The sequence below is a fragment of the Pleurodeles waltl genome, chromosome 7 (assembly GCF_031143425.1).
Source record: "Pleurodeles waltl isolate 20211129_DDA chromosome 7, aPleWal1.hap1.20221129, whole genome shotgun sequence".
Classification (NCBI taxonomy): Eukaryota; Metazoa; Chordata; class Amphibia; order Caudata; family Salamandridae; genus Pleurodeles; species Pleurodeles waltl.
Window position 1 is genome coordinate 788,055,083 of NC_090446.1, and position 27,121 is coordinate 788,082,203.

Sequence of the window (27,121 nt, forward strand, 5' to 3'; positions counted from 1 at the left end):
TTGACAAAGTCCTTCAGCATCCCTACAATGGTGACCAGGGTGGTATTAATGGACTTCAGTTCCTCCCTGATCCCCAGATAGTGTTCCTCCTGCAGCCGCTGGGTCTCCTGAAAGTTGGCCAGTACAGTTGTCATTGGCTCCTGGGAATGATGGTATGCTCCCATGATGTTGGAAAGGGCCTCGTGGAGAGTGGGTTCCCTGGGCCTGTCCTCCCCCTGTCGCACAGCTGTCCTCCCAGTTCCCCTGTTTTCCTTTTCCTTTGTCCCCTGAACTGTGTGCCCACTGCCACTGCCCCCAGGTCCCTGATTTTCTTGGGGTGGTGGGTTTGCCTGGGTTCCCTGTAGTGGTGGACACACTGCTGCTTGACGTGTCCTGGGGACAGAGGGATGGGCCCGCTGGGTGGGTGCTGTACTGGTGTTTCCTGAGGGGGGAGGCTCTGTGGTGGCTTGTGCCAGTGTCAGGGGAACCGACTGTCCCGAGGTCCCAGATGGGCCGGGCTGGTCATCTTGATCCAGTTGTGCAGAGATGCTGTCATCACTGTGGGCCTCTTCTGTGGGGGGACTGGATATGTCTGAAACCTCCTGTCGGGTGACTTTGGGTAGGGGTCCTGCAGGGGTGTAAAGGCATGATTATTGCATCTGATTGTGCAATCGTGTGCAATGGGTGAGTGACCCTGTACTCCAGTGCTTGCATTCTTGTCTAGGTCCTTGTGTGATATTTGGTTTGGGGTCTGTGTGGGTATCTGTAGTGGACATGCTTTGGTGATGGGTGTCCCTGCTTTGGTGTTGCATGCAGGGCTTGGTGTTGGGATGGGTGGGTTGTGATAGTGGGGCATATGTGAGGTGTGGGAGTGAGGGGGGTTAGGGTGAGGGTGGGGGTATGTGATGGCCTGCAGGTAGGGTGGGGGATAAAATAATTAAGAGTTGACTTACCAGAGTCCATTCCTCCTGCTACTCCTGCGAGGCCCTCAGGATGCAGTATTGCCAAGACTTGCTCCTCCCATGTTGTTAGTTGTGGGGGAGGAGGTGGGGGTCCACCGCCAGTCCTCTGTACTGCAATCTGGTGTCTTGAGACCACGGAACGCACCTTCCCCCGTAGGTCGTTCCACCTCTTCCTGATGTCATCACGTGTTCTTGGATGCTGTCTCACTGCGTTGACCCTGTCGACGATTCTGCGCCATAGCTCCATCTTCCTAGCAATGGAGGTGTGCTGCACCTGTGATCCGAATAGCTGTGGCTCTACCCGGACGATGTCCTCCACCATGACCCTGAGCTCCTCCTCAGAGAACCTGAGGTGTCGTTGTGGTGCCATGAGGTGGCGTGGGTGATGTGTGAGGTGGTGTGTGTTGTGATGTGTGAGGGGATGTGTTGTTGTGTGTTGTTTGAGGTGCGTGGATGTTGTGTGAGTGATGATGTGTGTCTGTGGATGCTAGTGTTGTTTCTGGTGGTGTCTCTCTCTGGCCTTCTTTCGGAATTTTTGGTAGTAAGGGTTTGTGGGTGATGTTGATGTGTGTTTTATATTGGATTGGGTGTGTGAGAGTGGTTTGTGTATGTGTATCAGGTGTGTGTATTTCGATTTGTCCAATGTGGTTGTGTTTTGTAAATGTGTGTGTATTTTGAGTGCGGCGGTGTGTACTGCCAATGGAATACCGTGGTTGAAAGACCGCTCCGTGGATTCGTGGGTCGTGATTGTGTGGGCGTATTCCTGTTGGCGTGACGATGGAGGTTTTGTTTTCGCCAGTTTATCACTGATCTTTGGTGTGGCGGACTTGTGTGGGTGTCTGTATTTTGGCGCATTCCGAGCTGTGGGTCGTAATAGCTGTAGCGGAATCCCGCCGCCGCAGCTGTGTGTTGGCGGTCTTCTGCACGGCGGTAAGCGGCATTTACCGCCAATGTTGTAATAAGGGCCATTGTGTCCCATACCCTTTTTCAATAGCATTAGGTATGATACAAGTTAGTAATTGAGTTTTCACACATTCAAAGCAAAAGTAGAAGTGTTGGTAAATGAGTCCTACAGGACATTTGTTTGGCTTATTACTATAGGGAGGTTAGGCAGTATTACCCAGCCTGTTTGCTTTAGTTTTAATGGTAGGTATGCTCGCTCAGTTTGAGGAATTAGGCCTTGGAAGACATATTCGGACACCCCTATCTTGCATCCACAAACTGGAAGGGGTTGGATTTAGCACAGTAAGTGCACTGATGGCACATAAGAGACACATTTTTCTGAGCTTCAAGTAGCTAGGAACGGAAGGAATTAGTATAGGTGCACTTGGCAATTATACAGGATTATTCAGGACTCTGATGAGGACAGAGACTTGAATGGGTAAGAAAAGCTTTTGGTAGGTGTGCTTTCACAGGGATATTGCATAGGTAGAAGGCAGGTACTAAAGGTAGTACATTCATACATGCCATGAGTTCATCTTCACCTACGGATTCAAACCCACTGGTGCCGCACTCGCCCTGATACTTAATTACTATGGTACGTATGGGTAAAGGCTTGACCTGCTTGCCATGTTCAACCTCTGTCAGAGCTTAGTTGATGTTGAGCTTGCTGTATGATAAGTGAAATACAGTACTGTACATAACAGTGAATGGGAAATGTACTACGTTCTCATGGACAACCATGTGTGTCAAAAACTACTGTTCTTCATAGTTCATGACGTTCTTTTTAGGGAACTTCAGCAGTTTTCCCCAGCATGTTTGCCTTAATTTCAAAAGTAAATATGCTTACTCAGTTTTCGGAATGACGCATCAGAGGCATACTCGGACACCCCCAACTTGCATCTGCAAACTGGAAGGAGATGGATTTACTACAGTGAGTGCACCAAAAATGCATGGAAGACATGTCTTCCTAAACCGCATGTGACTGTCATGGGAGCCATTAGTGAAGGTTCACTAGGCATGCGTTCAGTAATGTTCAGAAAGAAGGAGGCGGTTACTTGACAGGTGGCAAAGTGTAGTCAAACTGATTCTGTTCTATGGTGTATGAATGTGATGGGCACTTGCATGGCACAAGTATGTTGATGTGAGTGCACTGATTGATTGGACTGGGCCAGTGGTATGAAAGTCTTGTGTGTGGTGTGTGAATGGCATGTGAATGGACCATAAAGTGGTTAGTGCCTTGACATGGCTCTATGGCTCACCTCGTCTTGGTTTCAGTATTGAGATACTTTGATAAGTATTTGGTCTTTGAAACCATCATTTCTGGAGGTGCTAAAACCTACCAGTGTAAGTAGTGGATTAACTTTAAAAAATCAATATCAGATTTATATCTGTGGTGGTGAGATGACTCTTACTAAAAACTCATTTTTTCCTCATTATGGGTAGCTGTAGACTTTGGGCCCTGGCTCAGCTGGCACCTAGGCAAACCTGCACATTTTTTTAAACTAAACAACCAGGGGAGTCCAAGAGTGCATGACTTGCATGGCTCTCACCAATATTAGCCAGAAGCCTTTGCAAATGTCACTTTTTGGTAAGAAACATATTTTCATCACATTTCTGTGATGGAAAGACAAGGAATCTGCATGGAGCCACAGGTTTCCTACCACCCTGAGGTCTCACACATCTCCTGATACGAATGGTAACCCACTTGTGTGGATGGCCCAAGAGAAAAGGACACAAAAGGCTCTAGATCGCTACGTTGAGAGATAAGCAATAGTGGTAGGTGAGGTATTTGGGGACGTGCTGCTGTGCCACCTATGCAAACCTACAAACCACAGACATTTTTTAAAACTAGACAACCAAGGGAGGCTGGGGTGGTGTGCTTTGCATGGATCCCATGAGGTATTCTTGCTCACAATGCTCTACAAACATCAAACTCTGGCTGAAATCACACATTTACCTTCCATTTCTGTGATGGATAGTTTTGGAATCCACAAAATTCCTACCAATTTCCATTAGCCTACTTGTGCTGATAAAAATGCAGCACCACATGTGTGTCAGGGCGTAGGATCCCTTACAGGAACAGCTCAAACCAAGGTCAACGGGAGCCCTTGCCAGGAGACTTCCATTGACCATGGTTTGATCTGTTTCTGTAACGGGCACTAGGCCTACCCACACAAGTGAGGTACCCTTTTTATCGGGAGACTTGGAGGAATGCCAGGTGGAAGGAAGTCTGTGGTTCTCCCCGGAGCCCAGAACTTTCCATCACAGAACTGTGAACAAAATGCATTTTTTAATCAAAGTTTGAGGTTTTCAAGGGATTCTGGGTATAAAAAAACAAGGTGCGACTCATGCAAGTCAGCCCACTTTGGATGATAGCCCTAGGTATCTAGTTTACAAAAATATACAGATTGGCTAGATTTCCCTAGGTGCTGGCTGAGCTAGGGTTCACAAACATCATTTATTGTCAGTACATAATAATTCAATAACATCCAAGAGTCTAAAAGTCCCCCCATCTCAACCTAAAAATATACAGGACAGAATAAAGTGCTCAGAATAAAGTGCACATGATTATCAGAGAAAGAGGACAGAAAAGTCCATTCAGCCAATACATAAATTCACAAACAAATACATATATAGAGCCTGTTGTTTCAACTTTCACCACATTGAATCATTAAGACAGGAAATAATCAATCCTCAATATTGTCCCAAGAAATCATTGCATCCAGGCTTAAAGAATTATCGTCGACGTTTCGACCCATCCAAATCACGGGCTAAATCCGAGCTCACATCAGGGTCTTCATCAGGACTAGAACGATAGGGGTATTCATCACAAATTTTGATATCAAGCCTTCATCCACGTAACGCCACACGTCCCATCAAAAAGTGTCACCAAATGGTCCTCTTTATACTCTTATTGAAATCATTCTCATCCACAGTATCATCCTTAAAAGTTATTAGAGCATGTTAACAGCATGACGGCCTCGCTGCGCTCCTTCCCATCAATGAGGAAAAGATCCACACAAGTGAGGCATCATTTTTATCAGGAGAGAAGGGGAATGCCGGGTGGGTGGAAGTTCGTGGCTCCCTGCAGATCCCAGAACTTTGCATCACAGAAATATGAGGAAAATGTGTTTTTTTGTCAAAGTTTGAGGTTTGCCAGGGATTCTCAGTAAAAATACCTGGGGAGGCCCATGTAATTCAGTCCACCAATTTATGGCGACGACTTGCTGGTTCCAGATGTATTATGGCAAGGCATCAGCAAGAATGAGCCACGCGTCTTTGGAAACGTTGATATAGTTTCTCTCAAGGAATATAATGGCTTCTTGTTAAGCAGATCCTCCAGGTACAATCGCACCTTTTTGGGAAATGTACTATACACGACTTTGACAGTCGCAAAGCAACTAAGCATTTGCCGTCAAATGTCAATTTGGCCAGATGGAAGATGAAATGATACGAGATCAATTAATTGTTCAATGAAGGAGCAGGAAAATGCAGGAGAGGTTATGTGCGGCAAAGAATCCTACTTTGAAAGACGCTATTGAAATAGCAAAAGTTGTAGAGGAATCTGAATATTGCACAAAAGCAATGGAAAAGAAAGAAGCAAAAGATGAAGTAGCAGTTATAGGCAAGCGATGAGATACCTTTGCGATCAAAGCTAAGAACTTCAATAATAAACCAGCAAAGGAAGTGGAGAACAAGAGATGTACCAAATGTGGAAGTTTTAACCGCACGGCCGAAGCAAAATTTTGTTTTGCTATAGGGAAGGAGTGTAGAAAGTAAGCTAGGATGTGCCGTAGTTCAGGTAAAAGGAGCTTAGCGACACTCTCGGAGGAAGAGGGAGATGATAACTCTTGTGATTTGAATCTGGGCGCAGATAGAATATTAGCTATTGAGGATGAAGGAATGCATAGATCAAAAGAACAAAGACCAAAGGCCCAATTTGTGATTCAAGGAAAACCTGTTGAATTGGTGGTCGATTCTGGATCCTTATATACTATAATTCTGAGAAAATTATTCACTTCTGAATGGCCACAAGTGAGGTTATTGCCCAAAGACATAAGTCCTGGTGGATATCAAGGTGAGAAAGTAGACCTCATTTGATATATGATGGCTGAAATTCAATTTGGAGGTAGGAGCACCAAAGGAAAGGTATATGTAGCCTAATTAGGTCCACCAATCTTGGGATGGATCCATCAGTATAATCTTCACATCATCATTAATCCTCGAGCTAACACTCAAATATTAGTTCTGGAGGAAGTAACATTGCAAGATATTCTCAGAGATGCAAAGGATGTCTTTCGTGAAGGAATGGGTCAGTTGAAAGGCTACTATCACAAGATTCAAGTCAAAGATGGTGCGATTCCAGTGCAGCATAAGGTTAGGAGAGTACCGATATAAGCCAGAGAGCAAGTTTAGAAGCTGATAGATGAAATGTTAAATAGTGGGGTCATTGAAACAGTGGAGGCAGCAAATTGGGTATCTCCAGTTGTGATAACTAGAAAAGCTGATAGCAAACTCAGATTGTGTGTTGACTTGAGAAGCTTAAATCAGAATGCTGTAATGGACAATTTTCCTCTTCCAAACATCAATGAGCTTGTTTTGATGCTGAAAGGGGGAAGTTTTTTTCCGAAACTTGACTTAAAGCATGGGTACCACCAGGTAAAATTACATCCTGAATCGAAAGCTTTGACCACATTCATTACAATGGAAGGCACGTTTCAGTTTACTAGGATGCCATTTGGTTTATGTTTGACTGCTAGTGTCTTTTAAAGGGTAATGAGTGATTTACTTAAAGGAATTTGGAATGTCATATATTTTCAAGATGATATAATAATTTTTGGAGACAGGGTAGAGAATCACAATTTGACGCTGAAGCTGTTTCTGCATAGGATTTTGATGTCAGTTTTAACTCTGAGAAAAGAAAAGTGTATATTTCTGACTAAGGAAGTAGAATATCTAGGTCATACACTGTCACAAGATGGGGTGAAACCAAAGAGAGGCCTATTGAAAGCTACCAAATTGTCACCAAATCCTGAAAATAAAGACCAGTTGATATAGTTTTTGAGATTGGCGGAGTATTACTCCAAATTTGTAAAAAACTTTGCATCAAAAACAGAAGCAATGAAAAACGTATTGAGAAAAGGAGTGATCTTTGAGTGGGGTGCAGCACAGGAACAGTGTTTTGAGTTGATCAAGAAAGAAATATGTGAAGCTGGCATCCTAGTACCCTTTGATGAAAAAAATAAATCAATTATTATAGTAGACGCCAGTGCCACAGGCATAGGTGCTGTCTTATCCTTATCACAAATTCATGGATCAAAAGAAAGAACAGTTGCATTTGCATCACGTTCTCTGACACCAACGAGACACAATTACTCCATAATAGAGAAAGAGGCTTTGGCGGCGACATGGAGCATGGAACATTTCAGAATGTACATATGGGGAAACCAGTTCAAGTTACAGACTGATCACAAACCTCAAGTAAAGGTGTTGTCTCTAGGGGGGGGTTTGAAAAAGTTCTTCCAGGCTAGCTAGGCTTGCAGCGAGGTCTCAAAAGTACAATTATACTGTGGAATTTATACCTGGATGGAGAAACGTGCAAGCTGACTGTCTCTCACGTCTATCGCAAGATTGGAAATTGCTGGATGACAGGTCTGAAAGTATTAAAGATTGTGAGGATGTGGTTGCAAGTGTTGGTGATGTGGTGCAATGGTCATCAGGAGCAATAAGTAAAGAAGAGTGGTGTCAGGCCATGTTTTGTGACGATGTAATGAGAGAAGTAATTCAGGATGATAATGAGTGGTAGACGAAGAGAGAGCACTCTGCCAAAAAACTTATGGACGTATGGTAAGGTATTGGATCAACTATCTTGTGTAGGAGATAATATTGTAGTACGATGTGATAAATTTGTACCTCCTTTAGGTGTGAGAATTTTTTTTTCAATATTGCTCATGAGGGACACTTAGGGCAAACATTGACTAAGAGGAGACTCAGAGAGAATTTCTGGTGGTCAGGTATGGATGAAGATGTATTACACTGGGTGGAGGGATGCAATGTGTGCATACATAGTGAGAAGAGACTTAAAGTAGGCAAGCAATCTTTAATAGGTCATATAAAGGATCCAAGACAAATATGGCATAATGTGTGTGGAGACTTCGTTGATCCTATACATGGAGTTAAACACATGTCAAAAGTTGCATTTGTATTGATTGATGTTCATTCGAAGTGGCTAATAGTGAAATTTATGTCAGAAATAACCACATCATCTACAGTGAGAGTCTTATCTGAAGTATTTAAGGAAGAAGGATTTTCTGTGTGTTTGGTGACGGACAAAGGCACTCAACTCACCTCATATGAAATGAAGGAGTTTCTCTCATCTTGTGGTGTTACATGTTCAAGGACTGCACTTTATAATCCTCAGGCGAATGGAATGGTGGAAAGAGCCAACAGATAGCTAAGAATGCTATACAACAAGTGTTGGCTAGTGGTATGAGTGCGGAAGATATGGTTGTAGATGTGGTGTCAGCATATCGCACCACAGTCCATAGTGCCACGAGTACTTCACCTTTTTTCATGATGAGGGGCAGAAGACCAAATTCTAAATTAACTCCGTTTTGGTTGAGAGAACTTGTTGATGCAGCATGTGGGGTAAAAGGAAAACATGGGAATTCTGTCTCTTCTGATGTGAAAGAGGAAAGAACAAAATTAGACCTGGTGATTGGGTAAAAGTAAAATCAGAACGGATTGTAAGAGGGCTTAATAAATTCAGAGAACCTTTCCAGGTCAAAGAGGTTCATCGGTGGTATGTAATATTGAATAATGGTGAAAGATGGAACTTCAGGAGAGTGGCTAAGTTTGATTCCAAGGAAAATAATATTACAGATGATGTAGGAAGTGATGAGTGCTGTGGATTTTTGTTCGAAGAGCCAGGAAGAAAACTTTTAGGTGCTAATACTGAGAGTAGTATGCTAAGCAGTACTTCACAGAACACTAGACAAACAGGTGATGTGCCTGCTTTTGCAAATCATTGTGCTTGTGATAGTTTAGAATATAGAGAAAGATATAAAGAAAGTATTCAATCCAGGGAAAATGTAATGAAGGAGAGACCACAAAGGCTTAAGAAAGCACCTTCATATTTGAGTGATCATGTGAAGTAGAGGAAACGATATGCAGACTCAAGTAAACACTTGCATGTTGTCCTTTTGACCTATGCAAATTCTTATGTTGACTATTTAATGATTCATGTTCTTTTGTGTAATGTCCAGCGCATGAGTGAGCACTTGGTAGCTCCTACATTCTGTTGTCATGGGAGTCGTGCTCTCATGTGACGACAGTTACGAAGAGCTGGCAATGCTGATCCTTGTACACAATAAATACTTCTAGCAATTAAGAACTTGCTTTTGCTTGTCACAACAAACACATGGGGAGACCCATGCAATTCAGCCCACCCTGGATACCCCTAGGTGTCAAGTTTTCAAAAATGTACAAGATGGCTAGATTTCCTTAGGTGCAGGCTTAGCTAGGGTCCGAAATATAGAGCTACCCACATTGGAAAAAAGGGTCATTTTTCAGTGAAAAAAAATGTGATGCGTCCATGTTGTGTTTTTGGCTGTTTCCTGTGGGTACTAGGTCTATTCACACAAGTGAAGTATCATTTTTATCGGAAGACTTGGGGAATTCTGGTTAGAAGCAGGTTTGTGGCTCCTTGCAGATTCCATCACTTTCCATCACAGAAGTGTGAGGAAAATGTGTATTTTTAGTAAAAATTGGACGTTTCCAAGGGGCTCTAGGTAAAAAAACATGGTTGGATCCAAACAAATCAGCCCCCCGGATACCCCAGTTGTCTAGTTTTCACAAATGTACAGGTTAGCTAGGTTTTCTTAGGTGTTGGTCGAGCTAGGGTTCAAAATCTAGAGCTACCCACATTGGGAAAAAGGGTCAGTTTTAGGTAGACAAATGCAATGCTTCCATGTTGCATTTTTTGGCTGTTTCCTGTCACAGTCGCTAGCCCTACCCACACAAGTGAGGTACCATTTTTATCGCAAGACCTGGGGGAATGTCAGGTGGATGGAATTCTGTGGTTCCCTGCGGATTCCCGAACTTTCCATCACAGAAATATGAGAAAAATTTGTTTTTTAGTCAAAGTTTGATGTTTGCAAGCGATTCTGGATAGAAAAACATAGTGAGACCCACAGACGTCAGCCCACCCTGCATACCCGTCAGTGTTTAGTTTAAAAAAATGTACAGGCTGGCTACGTTTCCCTAGATGCCGGCTGAGCTAGGGGCCAAAATCTAGAGCTACCTACATTGGGAAGAAAGGGTCAGTTTTCAGTGGTAAAATGTGGGGTGTCCATGTTGTGTTTTGGTCGATTTTCTCTCGCAAGCACTAAGCCTACCCACACAAGTGAGGTACCATTTTTATTGGAAGACTTGTGTGAGCATAGAATAGTGGAACATTTGTTATTATCGATTGGATTTCACTGCACTTGTGCCTTTTAAATGTAAGCCAGTGTATAAGAATGATAACATTTTGAAACATACCCTCTAAATCATATGCTAGTACGGGCACCCACAAATTCAGAGATGTAGAAATAACCACTGCTCCTAACTCCATATCTTGTGCCCATTTCAGAAATACCTTGGTTTCCTTGATACCCATTTTTTACTGTGCCTATTTCACTATATGAATTTGTCTTTATTCGGTAGTTGATGAAAAACCATTGTACGGTAAAGTTCAGTTTTTGGTTCTGGGTGCCTTGGGTTCTTGGAAAGCCTACACACACTATATATACCCCTCACTAGAAGGGTCTAGTGGATGTAATGGTATATTGTTTTTGTAAATCTGCCATTGTGATAAAAAGTTACAGATGAAAATGTTATTACAAATGCCCACTCGATAATAGATCCTGACAAGCATTTCAGTCAAGCTTATATTATTTGCTTGGATGACAGACTAGATTATTCATAGCTCAGTTTGTATACTTGAGCATCATCTGCTTCAAGCAATGTTTGAAGCCTACATTAGTGTAATTAACTCCTACGCTGAGGTCAGCTCTAATCATTACAGGTTTCTTTTGAAACCATATAGGACCAGCAGTCTTTGACAATAAAAAGACTCAGTTCATTTAAATGACTTTTGTCCTGAGAATTAGTTCAGCATCCAGGCTTTGATTGTGTTCATTTCAAACATTTGTGTCCTGAGGATGGTTTGGTGGATGAAAACATTGTGAGACCGAAACGCCAATGCATCACCCATTTTTCTGCATAATTTCTTGAAACATTGATTTGGTCTTTCTGTTATGTATATTTAACATACAATGTGCAATGGATGAAAAAGTGGGTACTAAGTATGTTGACATATGTCACTAGGAATCGACTAGAACTGAAATAGACATTGTTAATAGACTTGTACCATCTTAGCTGTTAAAAAAGATCCCCAGAAATTGTTAATTTGTCATTTTTCCTGTATCAATTGTTCTGGTTTTGAATTTTGACCCAAATACAAACGCTATATTAGAGAAAACTGCAGTCACAAAACAACATTATTAGATAAATACGATTCTTAGAACATTTTTATTAAAATATTCCTTGTTGGCACTCTTACCTGTTTGCTTGTAAATAAAGAACACACCTTAAATGGATAATGAATGCAAGTCAAATTAATCAGTGGGAAATCAACTTTTTAAAGTTATGAATCCTTAATTGGTTAATGGTTAATGCAATCACTGCAGATGTCTCTGTATGTGATCAGAGAGTCACATAATTCAATCCTGGTTGATGCAGTGAGGAATAGTTACTTGTGTATTTATAGTGCTACATGGTCACAGCCTATGACAGAAAGTGTTGTGAATATACAAGTCGTTATTTTAAAACTGTTACAATATGATGAAGTGTTTAAGATAAAATAATTGCTTTCACACTATGGCCCTCAGTACAACCCTGGTGGTAAAGTCCGCTGACCGCCATGCTGACGGCCGCCAACATTACTTGCCCGCGGTGGAAATCCGCTATGGGTATTATGACCTACACTTAGAAATCCTCCACAATACAGACAGCCACACCAAAGGTCAGTGATAAATTGGCGATAGCAAAACCCACACAGTTACGCCAACAGTAATACACCCACACTATCACGACACACGAATCAACGTGGCGGTCATTCAACCGCGGTAATCCATTGGTGGTACACACCGCTGCGCTCAAAATACACACACACTTACAAAACACAACCACATTGGACAATTCAAAATACACACACCTGATACACATACACACACCCACACACGCACACCACTATAAAACACACACCCACATTACCCACAACCCCTTACAACGACATTTGTGGAAGAAGCAGAGAGACAGAAAAGCTACGACAACACCAGCATCCAGAGGCACACAACACCATCACTCATACACCATCCACGCACCTCAAAGAAACTTCTACCCTTACCCTCATACCCTTCACCCCAACACCTCACAGATACCCCACTATCACAACCCACACATCCCAATACCAAGCCCTGCATGTGACAACAATGCATGGACACCCATCACAGACCTGCATGGACACCCATCACCACAGCATGTCCAGTAGAGAGACTCAGCCAGGGCACACAATCACCACTCACACAAGGGCCAAGGCGATAAAGCAAGCACAGGAGTAGAGGGAAACACACCCATTGCACAAGATGTCACACACAGATACAATAACTATGCATTTACACCCCAACAGGACCCCTTCCCAATGTCACCGGACAGGAGGTGCCAGCCATATCCAGTCCCCCCACAGAAGAGGCCCACAGTGACGACAGCAGCTCTGCACACCTGGATCAAGAAGACAAGTCCGGCCCATCAGGGACCTCTGGACAGTCAGTTACCCTACCACAGCACCCACCCAGCGGGCCCATGCCACTGTCCCCAGGACACGTCAATCAGCAGTGTGTCCACCACTACAGGGACCCCAGGCCACCCCACTAACCCAGGACGATCAGGGACCTGGGGTCAGTGGCAGTGGGCACACGGTTCAAGGGACAGAGGCACAGGACAACAGGGAAGCTGGGAGGACTGCTGTGCGACAGGGGGAGGACAGGCCCAGGGAACCCACTCTCCATGAGGCACTCTCCAACATCATGGGAGCATACTACCATTCCCAGGAGACCATGGGCACGGTACTGGCCAGGTTTCAGGAGACCCAGCGGCTGCAAGAGAAACAGTACCTAGGGATCAGGGAGGACTTAAACTCCATTAACACCACCCTGGTCACGATTGCAGGGGTGCTGGCAGACATGGCCAACACCATGAAGGAGACAGTGGCATACCACTGGGCCACTGACACCACCTCAAATGATGAACAGCCCTCCACGTCCGCCGGTGCTAGTGGACAGGAGGTCCCACCACAGAACCAACAGGCCACAGCACCTCATCCCCTGCAGAAAGAGAACCACCCCGCAAATGGTCCCTGCGATCCAGGCACAAGACAGAGAACATCGTCAAGACCTCCGCCAGGAAATAAGACTCTCCTGATTGTCACCCTTCTGTCCCACTATGTCACCCTGACCACCTTGAACTGACATTGCTCCACTTCCTATGCCCCATTGGACAATGCACCTGTGATACAAAGAGACTGGACTCTACCATGGATATTCCTCCACCGTCACCCCAGCCCATTGCACATCCCCCTCCACTTATTAGCACTTAAATCACAAAACAATCTGGAGTCAGTCTGTACTTTCCCAAATGTATTATTACAACATCTTTGACAAATAGCATTGTAAATGTTCATTTGCACATACCAAAGTATGACAGTTGTTGGGCAGCAGTAAACATAGCAGAAGGCAGAATGTGGTACCCAGATCTGGGAAAAGGAAAGCCATAGTGAACTGTCAGGGTCCATGCACAGAGGTAGTAAGGCAGACTTATACAATGTCCTACAGTATTCTGATAGATGAGAAGTCCCAGTCTCTTACCTGTGTCTCACTGGAAGTACTGCATGATGATGCTATTTCTGTTGTCAATATATTTTTCTTCTGCCTCCTCTTCATCATTGTCCACAGGCTCCACAGATGCCACAAGACAAACATCAGGCCCATCCTCCTGCAGAAAAGGCATCTGGCGTCGCAAAGCCAGGTTGTGCAGCATACAGCATGCCACGATGATCTGGCACACCTTCTTCGATGAGTAGTATAGGGAGCCATCTGTTAGATGGAGGCACCGGAATCTGGCCTTCAGGAGGCCGAATGTCCACTCTATAATCCTTCTAGTTCGCTCATGTGCCTCATGCACTTGTCCTGGCATTCCTCATTGGGGTCAGTAGCCATGAGAGGTTGGGGTAACCACAGTCACCTGCAAATGTCGAAGGATATCTGTTAGACATACACCAACCCTTAGGGACTACCCCATACCCAGACACCTATTCATACTGTGTGGGGACCTTGGCCTCACTTATTAGCCACACACGGTGCCTCTGGAGTTGCCCCATCACATAAGGGATGCTGCTATTCCTCATAATGTAAGCGTCATGCACAGAGCCAGGATACTTGGCATTCACATAAGAGAGGTACTGTAGGAAAGTACCATCTTGCCTGGCATGTTACCCCCATTTTTCACTGTATATATGTTGTTTTAGTTGTATGTGTCACTGGGACCCTGGTAACCCAGGGCCCCAGTGCTCATAAGTGTGCCTGAATGTGTTACCTGTGTAGTGACTAACTGTCTCACTGAGGCTCTGCTAATCAGAACCTCAGTAGTTATGCTCTCTCATTTCTTTCCAAATTGTCACTAACAGGCTAGTGACCATTTTTACCAATTTACATTGGCTTACTGGAACACCCTTATAATTCCCTAGTATATGGTACTGAGGTACCCAGGGTATTGGGGTTCCAGGAGATCCCTATGGGCTGCAGCATTTCTTTTGCCACCCATAGGGAGCTCTGACAATTCTTACACAGGCCTGCCACTGCAGCCTGAGTGAAATAACGTCCACGTTATTTCACAGCCATTTTACACTGCACTTAAGTAACTTATAAGTCACCTATATGTCTAACCTTTACCTGGTAAAGGTTAGGTGCAAAGTTACTTAGTGTGAGGGCACCCTGGCACTAGCCAAGGTGCCCCCACATTGTTCAGGGCCAATTCCCCAGACTTTGTGAGTGCGGGGACACCATTACACGCGTGCACTACATATAGGTCACTACCTATATGTAGCTTCACAATGGTAACTCCGAATATGGCCATGTAACATGTCTATGATCATGGAATTGCCCCCTCTATGCCATCCTGGCATAGTTGGCACAATCCCATGATCCCAGTGGTCTGTAGCACAGACCCTGGTACTGCCAAACTGCCCTTCCTGGGGTTTCTGTCAAAGCCCAGCTCACCTGAGTCCTTGTTCAGTTCTGATGGAGGTTGAAGACAATCCGACCCCACCCTGAAACTGCTTGTTCCAGCACACTAGTTTTTAAAACAGTGCACTAAGAACAGAAGCTCAAGGGAAGGGGGGAAGTGGATAAAATAAAATAAAGAGACAACAACGTTCTTGCGTTTCCACTGTTGAAGTGCTGCACAAATCTGCGGCCCTCTCTGACTTCTGTAGAAACTGGTGCCTAATGAAACATAAACAAAGAACAGATAAGTACAACCTATTCCTAACTGGGTTCCTGACTATCCCTTTATTTATTAGAAATTTTCTTCTAAAAGTACCTCTTGGATCCTGGTCTCTAGTTTCCAGGTTTGGAATGTGTTACTGCTCTGGGATGTGCTTTCTATTACTCTAAAGCTTCTAAAACATTAAACAAATACCGTTATCAGAATTACTAATATCAAACATTCATCTTAATATAACTAAAGCCTAAATTCCCAATAGCAGACTCACTTTTCCCATATTTCCAGAATCCTTTATAAAACAAATACTGTACTTTTACGTCAAAATACAGCATGTAATTTGTGCAAGTCCTTGATTTACTGTTTGCCTTGCTGTTAATGGTTTCCACGGTTCGATTCTTAAAAGTTCCATAAAAAATGTTTGCTTCACAAAGTTCCGCAAAGTATTCTTGTAACAAAGAGTTTGAATCACAATGTTCGTGGAAGGTATCTTGTTTCCAGAAATTGTTGTCAAAGTTCTTTCAGGTAATAAAAGTTTTGCACTTACTTGTTGCTGGCAAGAGATACTGATCAGTCTAACCTTGTCTTCTTTCTCTTTTGCAGGTTGCTTGTAGGAGAGAGGCTGAGGTAAGGAGGAACCGGAAACCGGAAGAAGGAAGAACAAGCAGCTGCGCCCATTGAAGCCAATGAAAGTCTGTAGAGAGCAGGAGTGCCAGCGCCGAGGGATCTGTCCTCAGGTAAGAGGGAGGTAGACGAGCACAAGCACTGGGTGAGGCTCGGGGGCTGCCTTTTATAGACAGGGCTGGGTGTGGTCCTCACATGCTGCACATGTTCTTGAAAGGTGTGCAGAGTTTCAGTTATTATGCAAATGACTTAAATTAACACATGGCCTAGAGAGGAGTGTTTTAAAGAAGCCTTGGTAAAACCAAGGCCCAATGTGTAAACAAAACAGCACATTAAACAACATACACAGAAGCCTAGGGGGGGGGGGGAAGGTGAGATAACAAGAAAGGCTTTCAATTGTAAGTTTAAAAGGGAGCTATTACAGAACCCACTAGTGCAGTGAGAGGGGACATGCTCTTTGCTGTGCACAAACCCTAACAGTTGCCCCCCTCAAAGGCCCTCCTACAGGACGGGTGTAGGAAGTTGGCTCTGTATGTGCTATTTCAAAGTAAGGAATAGCATGCACAGAGTCCAAGGGTTCCCCTTAGAGGTAAAATAGTGGTAAAAAGAGATAATACTAATGCTCTATTTTGTGGTAGTGTGGTCGAGCAGTAGGCTTATCCAAGGAGTAGTGTTAAGCATTTGTTGTACATACACAGAGACAATAAATGAGGTACACACACTCAGAGACAAATCCAGCCAATAGGTTTTTATATAGAAAAAAATATCTTTCCTTAGTTTATTTTAAGAACCACAGGTTCAAATTCTACATGTAATATCTCATTCGAAAGGTATTGCAGGTAAGTACTTTAGGAACTTTAAAGCATAAAAATTGCATGTATACTTTACAAGTTATTGACAAATAGCTGTTTTAAAAGTGGACACTTAGTGCAATTTTTCACAGTTCCTAGGGGAGGTAAGTATTTGTTAGGTTAACCAGGTAAGTAAGACACTTACAGGGCTTAGTTCTTGGTCCAAGGTAGCCCACCGTTGGGGGTTCAGAGCAACCCCAAAGTCACCACACCAGCAGCTCAGGGCCGGTCAGGTGCAGAGTTCAAAGTGGTGCCCAAAACACATAGGCTAGAATGGAGAGAAGGGGGTGCCCCGGTTCCGGTCTGCTTGCAGGTAAGTACCCGCGTCTTCGGAGGGCAGACCAGGGGGGTTTTGTAGGGCACCGGGGGGGACACAAGTCCACACCGAGATTTCACCCTCAGCAGCGCGGGGGCGGCCGGGTGCAGTGTAGAAACAAGCGTCGGGTTTTCAATGTTAGTCTATGAGAGATCTCGGGATCTCTTCAGCGCTGCAGGCAGGCAAGGGGGGGATTCCTCGGGGAAACCTCCACTTGGGCGAGGGAGAGGGACTCCTGGGGGTCACTCCTCCAGTGAAAGTCCGGTCCTTCAGGTCCTGGGGGCTGCGGGTGCAGGGTCTCTCCCAGGCGTCGGGACTTTAGGTTCAAAGAGTCGCGGTCAGGGGAAGCCTCGGGATTCCCTCTGCAGGCGGCGCTGTGGGGGCTCAGGGGGGACAGGTTTTGGTACTCACAGTATCAGAGTAGTCCTGGGGTCCCTCCTGAGGTGTTGGATTGCCACCAGCCGAGTCGGGGTCGCCGGGTGCAGTGTGGCAAGTCTCACGCTTCTTGCGGGGAGCTTGCAGGGTTCTTTAAAGCTGCTGGAAACAAAGTTGCAGCTTTTCTTGGAGCAGGTCCGCTGTCCTCGGGAGTTTCTTGTCTTTTCGAAGCAGGGGCAGTCCTCAGAGGATGTCGAGGTCGCTGGTCCCTTTGGAAGGCGTCGCTGGAGCAGGATCTTTGGAAGGCAGGAGACAGGCCGGTGAGTTTCTGGAGCCAAGGCAGTTGTCGTCTTCTGGTCTTCCGCTGCAGGGGTTTTCAGCTGGGCAGTCCTTCTTCTTGTAGTTGCAGGAATCTAATTTTCTAGGGTTCAGGGTAGCCCTTAAATACTAAATTTAAGGGCGTGTTTAGGTCTGGGGGGTTAGTAGCCAATGGCTACTAGCCCTGAGGGTGGGTACACCCTCTTTGTGCCTCCTCCCAAGGGGAGGGGGTCACAATCCTAACCCTATTGGGGGAATCCTCCATCTGCAAGATGGAGGATTTCTAAAAGTTAGAGTCACCTCAGCTCAGGACACCTTAGGGGCTGTCCTGACTGGCCAGTGACTCCTCCTTGTTATTCTCATTATTTTCTCCGGCCTTGCCGCCAAAAGTGGGGCCTGGCCGGAGGGGGCGGGCAACTCCACTAGCTGGAGTGTCCTGCTGGGTTGGCACAAAGGAGGTGAGCCTTTGAGGCTCACCGCCAGGTGTGACAATTCCTGCCTGGGAGAGGTGTTAGCATCTCCACCCAGTGCAGGCTTTGTTACTGGCCTCAGAGTGACAAAGGCACTCTCCCCATGGGGCCAGCAACATGTCTCGGTTTGTGGCAGGCTGCTAAAACTAGTCAGCCTACACAGATAGTCGGTTAAGTTTCAGGGGGCACCTCTAAGGTGCCCTCTGTGGTGTATTTTACAATAAAATGTACACTGGCATCAGTGTGCATTTATTGTGCTGAGAAGTTTGATACCAAACTTCCCAGTTTTCAGTGTAGCCATTATGGTGCTGTGGAGTTCGTGTTTGACAGACTCCCAGACCATATACTCTTATGGCTACCCTGCACTTACAATGTCTAAGGTTTTATTTAGACACTGTAGGGGTACCATGCTCATGCACTGGTACCCTCACCTATGGTATAGTGCACCCTGCCTTAGGGCTGTAAGGCCTGCTAGAGGGGTGTCTTACCTATACTGCATAGGCAGTGAGAGGCTGGCATGGCACCCGGAGGGGAGTGCCATGTCGACTTACTCGTTTTGTCCTCACTAGCACACACAAGCTGGCAAGCAGTGTGTCTGTGCTGAGTGAGAGGTCTCCAGGGTGGCATAAGACATGCTGCAGCCCTTAGAGACCTTCCTTGGCATCAGGGCCCTTGGTACTAGAAGTACCAGTTACAAGGGACTTATCTGGATGCCAGGGTCTGCCAATTGTGGATACAAAAGTACAGGTTAGGGAAAGAACACTGGTGCTGGGGCCTGGTTAGCAGGCCTCAGCACACTTTCAATTGTAAACATAGCATCAGCAAAGGCAAAAAGTCAGGGGGCAACCATGCCAAGGAGGCATTTCCTTACAACGGGGTTTTCCTGGATTTTTTAAATAAAACCGTCTAATCAGCTGTGGGGCATGTACATATGATGCTGGTTCCCATGAATTCTCAGATTCATCATATCCTTTCCATTCTACTAAATAAAACAGACGTCCACTAATTCTTTTTGAGTCTTTTATGCTTTTCACTTCATATTCTAGATTTCCCTTAATTGGTATGGGTGGAGGTGGTGGTTCAGGTCGGGTTTTTGGATTGTACGGCTTAAGCAAGGACACATGGAATGTAGTATGTACTGGATATTCTTTTGGTAAATCTAATTTTACTGTTACCGGGTTTACTATGGCAGTTATACTAAAGGGTCCAATGAAACGTGGTTGCAGCTTTCGGGATCCCTCTATGTTTAGGTTCTTTGTGGAGAGCCATACCTTGTCACCGATTTTATACATTGGGGCCTCAGATCTGTGTTTGTCTGCTTGTCTTTTCATGCTTTCCTTGTACTTTAATAAATGTTTCCTGGCTTTGTCTTGTATGTCACCTAACCTCGTTAGTCTATCCGTTACTGTAGGTAACAGAGAATCTTCTAACAAAATGGGTATAGCTCTTGGATGATACCCCTGCAAGAAATAGAATGGTGAGCAAAGTAGAGCTGAATGCTCAGTATTATTATAAACAAACTCCGCTACAGGGAGAGCTTCCAACCATTCACTAGAATAATCAGCCAATAAACAACGTAGCGTTTGAAGTAAGGTTTGGTTCAGTCGTTCAGTCTGTCCATCTGTCTCTGGGTGGAAAGCAGTGGATAATGCCACATCTATTTTCAGTTTTTTACATAATTTTTTCCAAAATTTAGAGTTGAACTGGCTCCCTCGGTCTGACACCACTTTGCTTGGCAAACCATGTAAACGCACAATTTCCCTTATAAAAATATCGACAAATTCTGCCGCCGTGGGTAATTTCCGTAATGGTACAAAATGTGCCATTTTAGATAAAAAATCCACTATAACCAACACTGTTGTGAAAGATTTTACAGGTGGTAAACCTACAATAAAGTCTACGCTCACAGTGTGCCAAGGTTGCTTGGGTGTTGGCATTGGTATTAACAAGCCGTCAGGGGCCTTATGAGAAGATTTATGTCTTGCACAAATTGGACAGGTAGTGACAAATTGCTTAATGTCCTTTCTTATAGTGTCCCACCAAAAGTGTTTTTGCACATTTTCCAGGGTTTTTACCCAACCAGGATGACCTGCTAACGGTGAGGCGTGATGCCAAATTATCACCTGTGTTTGTAATTCAGAGGTGGGCACTAACAGCATGTTGTTGTGATACAATAAACCTCGTTGTATTGTGTTATGGGAATCCTTTAACCAATCCTGAGGTGCTATTTGCATGTGTGCATTATATAGATCTGTGATGAAATCCTTCTGTTGTACTGGTGCCAAAATCTTTTGGGGAGGAATAATGGGTTCTCCTATTTTATCTTGTTTCATGTCTGAAGTATGTCCGTATCTAGATAACACATCAGATTGAATTTGTTGTGCACCTGGTCTATAGGTTATTACAAAGTCAAATGTGCTAAAAAAATTTAACCAGCGCATCTGACGTGGTGTTAGTGCTTTAAGTGATCCAAAAAACTGTAGGTTCCTATGGTCAGAAAAGATTGTAACTGGGTACTTGGCTCCCATTAAATGGTGCCTCCATTCTGAAAAGGCTACTTTGATAGCTAGTAGTTCCCTTTCGGCCACAGTGTAATTTTGTTCAGCTGGTAATAACTTTTTGGAATAGAAGGCTATAGCATGTAACTGGCCATCTACTGCATCTCGTTGAGAGAGAACTCCTCCTAAAGCTACTTGTGAAGCATCCGCTTCAACAAAAAAAGGCAAGTCAGGATCAGGATGTTTCAGAATTGGGGCTGAAGTGAACTTTTGTTTTAGGAGTTGAAAGGCGTGTGCCGCCTCATCAGTCCAAAGAAATCGTTGCCCTTTCTGCAACAAGGTAGTTATTGGGGCCGCAATGTCTGCAAAATGTGCAATAAACCTCCTATAAAAATTGCCGAAACCCAGAAATTTCTGAATATCTTTTACAGAGGATGGTTCTGGCCAATCAGCAATAGCACTGATTTTCTTTACATCCATAGTTATTCCTTGGGGTGACAGGCAGTATCCTAAAAAGTCCACCTTGCTGACATTAAAAGTACACTTTTCTAACTTAGCAAAAAGATGATTTTCTTTTAACTTTGATAATACTGCACAAACATGTTGGGTATGTTCTTCTGAGTTCTTAGAGTAAATGAGGATGTCGTCTATGTATACTATGACACAAACGTCCAGGAATTCGTGTAGGACCTCATTTATAAAGAACTGAAAGGCCGCAGGGGCATTACATAACCCAAAGGGCATTACTGTGTACTCAAATAAACCAAACTTTGTCTTGAAAGCTGTCTTCCACTCATCCCCTTCTTTTACTCGGACCAGGTGGTAAGCTCCCTGCAGATCTAGTTTAGTGTATACAGTAGAATGTCTTAATTGATCCAACAACACAGGTATTAGAGGAAGAGGATATTTATTCTTTATTGTAGCCTTATTTAGTCCTCTATAATCGATACACGCGCGCAGGGATTTATCCGGCTTCGGGATAAAAAAGAGTGGAGATGACACCGGAGATGTGGAATGACGGATGAACCCAGACTGTAGTAGGTCATCTAGGTAGGTTCTTAAGTATTTGGTTTCTTCGTCAGTCAAAGCATATACTCTGTTATTAGGTAAAGGGGCCCCTGGGATAAGATCTATACGACAGTCATAAGACCTATGTGGGGGCAGCACACTAGCCTTTACTGGATCAAAGACGTCTTTAAAGTCAGAATATTCAGGAGGGAGACTTGGTTCATCTTGTATAACACTAGCACAGTGTAATACTGTGCTCTGTTCTGTACCTGCTTCTTGATAGCAATTGGTTCTACAGAAAGAGGAATCCAAAGTAACATTTCTATTCACCCAATCAATTTTTGGGTTATGAGTTATTAACCAGGGTACCCCGAGAATCAAACCAAAATTAGGAGTATCTATCAGATCAAAGCTAATCACCTCTGTGTGCCCGTTCTGACAGACCATAACAAGTGGACTTGTTTGTTTTGTGATTAATCCAGAGGTCAATTCTGACCCATCCACTGCACATACTGCTTCTGGACAAGGCTTTAGGCACATAGGAAGTCCTAAGTTTTCAGCTAACTTATTATCCACAAAATTTCCTGTCGCGCCTGAGTCCAGTAGGACAGGGAGAGAATGCCTCACTTGGGTAGTAACAATTAAAACGACCTGAATTATGAAATGTCTAGGTATGTGCGGTACCATGAAGGCTGCAGCATTAGAGGTTTGATTAAGATGTTTTCTCGAACAAGTAACCTCTCCCCTTGTCGAGCTTAATCGTTTCCCGATTCAGTTGAGGAGGTGGAGGAAACAGCTCCCTTTCGTGGATTTTTAGGCTTTACTGGACATTCTCTGGCAAAGTGACCTGCCCTTCCACAATATAAACATAATTGAAGTTTTCTCCTTCTTTCTTTTTCCTCTGATGTGAGTGGACCTCTGAGTGTCCCTATTTGCATAGGCTCAGGTTCAGGGAGTTTATTATCTGGGTCTTTCTTCTCGTGTCTAATAAAAGTTAACCGTGATTCCAGTTTGTATTTATCTCCCTTTCTTTCTCCTAGTCTATGTTCTAATTTCACAACTAAATCTACAAAGTCCGAATAGTCTTCTGGCAAATCAACGATATGAGCCAGCGCGTCTTTTAACTCGTCTCTCAAACCTTTATAGAAAAGGGAGACACGCTTTTCTTCTGGCCACTGTGTCTCGGTGAGTAAACGATTAAAACTAGTGAGATAGGTCAATAAATCCTTGTTACCTTGTTTAAGATTTAAAAGCTCATTATCACTTGCCTGCTTGAAAGTGTGTTTTGCAAAAAGGCTGGTCATGGTACGTTTAAATTGATTCCAATTATGGAGGATGGGATCATCTCTCTCCACGAAAGGAATTGACCAATTGGCTGCTGTGCCACCCAAATAAGACAAGACGAATGCCACTTTCGTAGCATCAGTAGGGAACTGTTGTGGCTTACAAATGAAGTGTAATTGACATTGATTGATAAAAACATGGAATTTGTTACTATCTCCATGAAAACGTTCAGGTGCTGCTAAGGGCACAGCATTAGGAACATTAACAGTGACCTCAACTGGGGGAGGCAAAGTTGTATGTTTTGATGGCGCCCCTGTCTCTGAGGAGGTTTTAAACAAAGGCGTAAAAGCTGTGTTCCACTGAGATACCCTAAATTTATACCTGCTTAAATCCTGTTTTAAAGAGGTATTCTTCATCTTTAATCTCTCTATTTCCTCTTGCATATGTTGCAAGATGCCAGACACTGATTCATTATGAGCCAAGTCCTCATTTAGGGCCTGCGCCATATCCGTGACGTCAATGCCCTCTATTTCTTCCCCGATATTCATCGTCCACCAGAACTGAATTTTTTTTTTTTTATAAGGCTTGTGCTTCTGTCAAAGCCCAGCTCACCTGAGTCCTTGTTCAGTTCTGATGGAGGTTGAAGACAATCCAACCCCACCCTGAAACTGCTTGTTCCAGCACACTAGTTTTTAAAACAGTGCACTAAGAACAGAAGCTCAAGGGAAGGGGGGAAGTGGATAAAATAAAATAAAGAGACAACACCGTTCTTGCGTTTCCACTGTTGAAGTGCTGCACAAATCTGCGGCCCTCTCTGACTTCTGTAGAAACTGGTGCCTAATGAAACATAAACAAAGAACAGATAAGTACAACCTATTCCTAACTGGGTTCCTGACTATCCCTTTATTTATTAGAAATTTTCTTCTAAAAGTACCTCTTGGATCCTGGTCTCTAGTTTCCAGGTTTGGAATGTGTTACTGCTCTGGGATGTGCTTTCTATTACTCTAAAGCTTCTAAAACATTAAACAAATACCGTTATCAGAATTACTAATATCAAACATTCATCTTAATATAACTAAAGCCTAAATTCCCAATAGCAGACTCACTTTTCCCATATTTCCAGAATCCTTTATAAAACAAATACTGTACTTTTACGTCAAAATACAGCATGTAATTTGTGCAAGTCCTTGATTTACTGTTTGCCTTGCTGTTAATGGTTTCCACGGTTCGATTCTTAAAAGTTCCATAAAAAATGTTTGCTTCACAAAGTTCCGCAAAGTATTCTTGTAACAAAGAGTTTGAATCACAATGTTCGTGGAAGGTATCTTGTTTCCAGAAATTGTTGTCAAAGTTCTTTCAGGTAATAAAAGTTTTGCACTTACTTGTTGCTGGCAAGAGATACTGATCAGTCTAACCTTGTCTTCTTTCTCTTTTGTAGGTTGCTTGTAGGAGAGAGGCTGAGGTAAGGAGGAACCGGAAACCGGAAGAAGGAAGAACAAGCAGCTGCGCCCATTGAAGCCAATGAAAGTCTGTAGAGAGCAGGAGTGCCAGCGCCGAGGGATCTGTCCTCAGGTAAGCGGGAGGTAGACGAGCACAAGCACTGGGTGAGGCTCGGGGGCTGCCTTTTATAGACAGGGCTGGGTGTGGTCCTCACATGCTGCACATGTTCTTGAAAGGTGTGCAGAGTTTCAGTTATTATGCAAATGACTTAAATTAACACATGGCCTAGAGAGGAGTGTTTTAAAGAAGCCTTGGTAAAAGCAAGGCCCAATGTGTAAACAAAACAGCACATTAAACAACATACACAGAAGCCTGGGGGGGGGGGAGGTGAGATAACAAGAAAGGCTTTCAATAGTAAGTTTAAAAGGGAGCTATTACAGAACCCACTAGTGCAGTGAGAGGGGACATGCTCTTTGCTGTGCACAAACCCTAACAGTTTCACTGCAGCTGCTGCTGCTGCCAACCCCTCAGACAGGCATCTGCCCTCCTGGGGTCCAGCCAGGCCTGGCCCAGGATGGCAGAACAAAGAACTTCCTCTGAGAGAGGGTGTGACACCCTCTCCCTTTGGAAAATGGTGTGAAGGCAGGGGAGGAGTAGCCTCCCCCAGCCTCTGGAAATGCTTTCTTGGGCACAGATGTGACCAATTCTGCATAAGCCAGTCTACACCGGTTCAGGGGACCCCTTAGCCCTGCTCTGGCGCGAAACTGGACAAAGGAAAGGGGAGTGACCACTCCCCTGACCTGCACCTCCCCTGGGAGGTGTCCAGAGCTCCTCCAGTGTGCTCCAGACCTCTGCCATCTTGGAAACAGAGGTGCTGCTGGCACACTGGACTGCTCTGAGTGGCCAGTGCCACCAGGTGACGTCAGAGACTCCTTCTGATAGGCTCCTTCAGGTGTTAGTAGCCTATCCTCTCTCCTAGGTAGCCAAACCCTCTTTTCTGGCTATTTAGGGTCTCTGTCTCTGGGGAAACTTTAGATAACGAATGCAAGAGCTCAGCCGAGTTCCTCTGCATCTCTCTCTTCACCTTCTGCCAAGGAATCGACTGCTGACCGCGCTGGAAGCCTGCAAACCTGCAACATAGTAGCAAAGACGACTACTGCAACTCTGTAACGCTGATCCTGCCGCCTTCTCGACTGTTTTCCTGGTGGTGCATGCTGTGGGGGTAGTCTGCCTCCTCTCTGCACTAGAAGCTCCAAAGAAATCTCCTGTGGGTCGACGGAATCTTCCCCCTGCAACCGCAGGCACCAAAAAGCTGCATTACCGGTCCCTTGGGTCTCCTCTCAGCACGACGAGCGAGGTCCCTCGAATCCAGCAACTCTTTCCAAGTGACCCCCACAGTCCAGTGACTCTTCAGTCCAAGTTTGGTGGAGGTAAGTCCTTGCCTCACCTCGCTAGACTGCATTGCTGGGAACTGCGACTTTTGCAGCTACTCCGGCCCCTGTGCACTTCCGGTGGAAATCCTTTGTGCACAGCCAAGCCTGGGTCCACGGCACTCTAACCTGCATTGCACGACTTTCTAAGTTGGTCTCCGGCGACGTGGGACTCCTTTGTGTAACTTCGGGTGAGCACCATTTCACGCATCCTTGTAGTGCCTGTTTCTGGCACTTCTCCGGGTGCTACCTGCTGCTAAGAGGGCTCTTTGTCTTGCTCGATGTCCTCTCTACCTCCTGGTCCAATTTGCGACCTCCTGGTCCCTCCTGAGGTACAGCAGCATCCAAAAATGCTAACCGCATGATTTGTAGCTAGCAAGGCTTGTTGGCATTCTTTCGGCAGGAAAACACTTCTGCACAACTCTCCACGGCGAGAGGGATCCGTCCACCAAAGGGGAAGTCTCTAGCCCTTTTTGTTCCTGCAGAAACCTTAGCTTCTTCTGTCCAGTAGAAGCTTCTTTGCACCCACAGCTGGCATTTCCTGGGCATCTGCCCATCTCCGACTTGCTTGTGACTTTTGGACTTGGTCCCCTTGTTCCACAGGTACCCCAGATTGGAAATCCAGCGTTGTTGCATTGTTGGTTTGTGTCTTTCCTGCATTATTCCTCTAACACGACTTCTTTGTCCTTAGGGGAACTTTAGTGCACTTTGCACTCACTTTTCAGGGTCTTGGGGAGGGTTATTTTTCTAACTCTCACTATTTTCTAATAGTCCCAGCGACCCTCTACAAGGTCACATAGGTTTGGGGTCCATTCGTGGTTCGCATTCCACTTTTGGAGTATATGGTTTGTGTTGCCCCTATCCCTATGTTTCCCCATTGCATCCTATTGTAACTATACATTGTTTGCACTGTTTTCTAAGACTATACTGCATATTTTTGCTATTGTGTATATATATCTTGTGTATATTTCCTATCCTCTCACTGAGGGTACACTCTAAGATACTTTGGCATATTGTCATAAAAA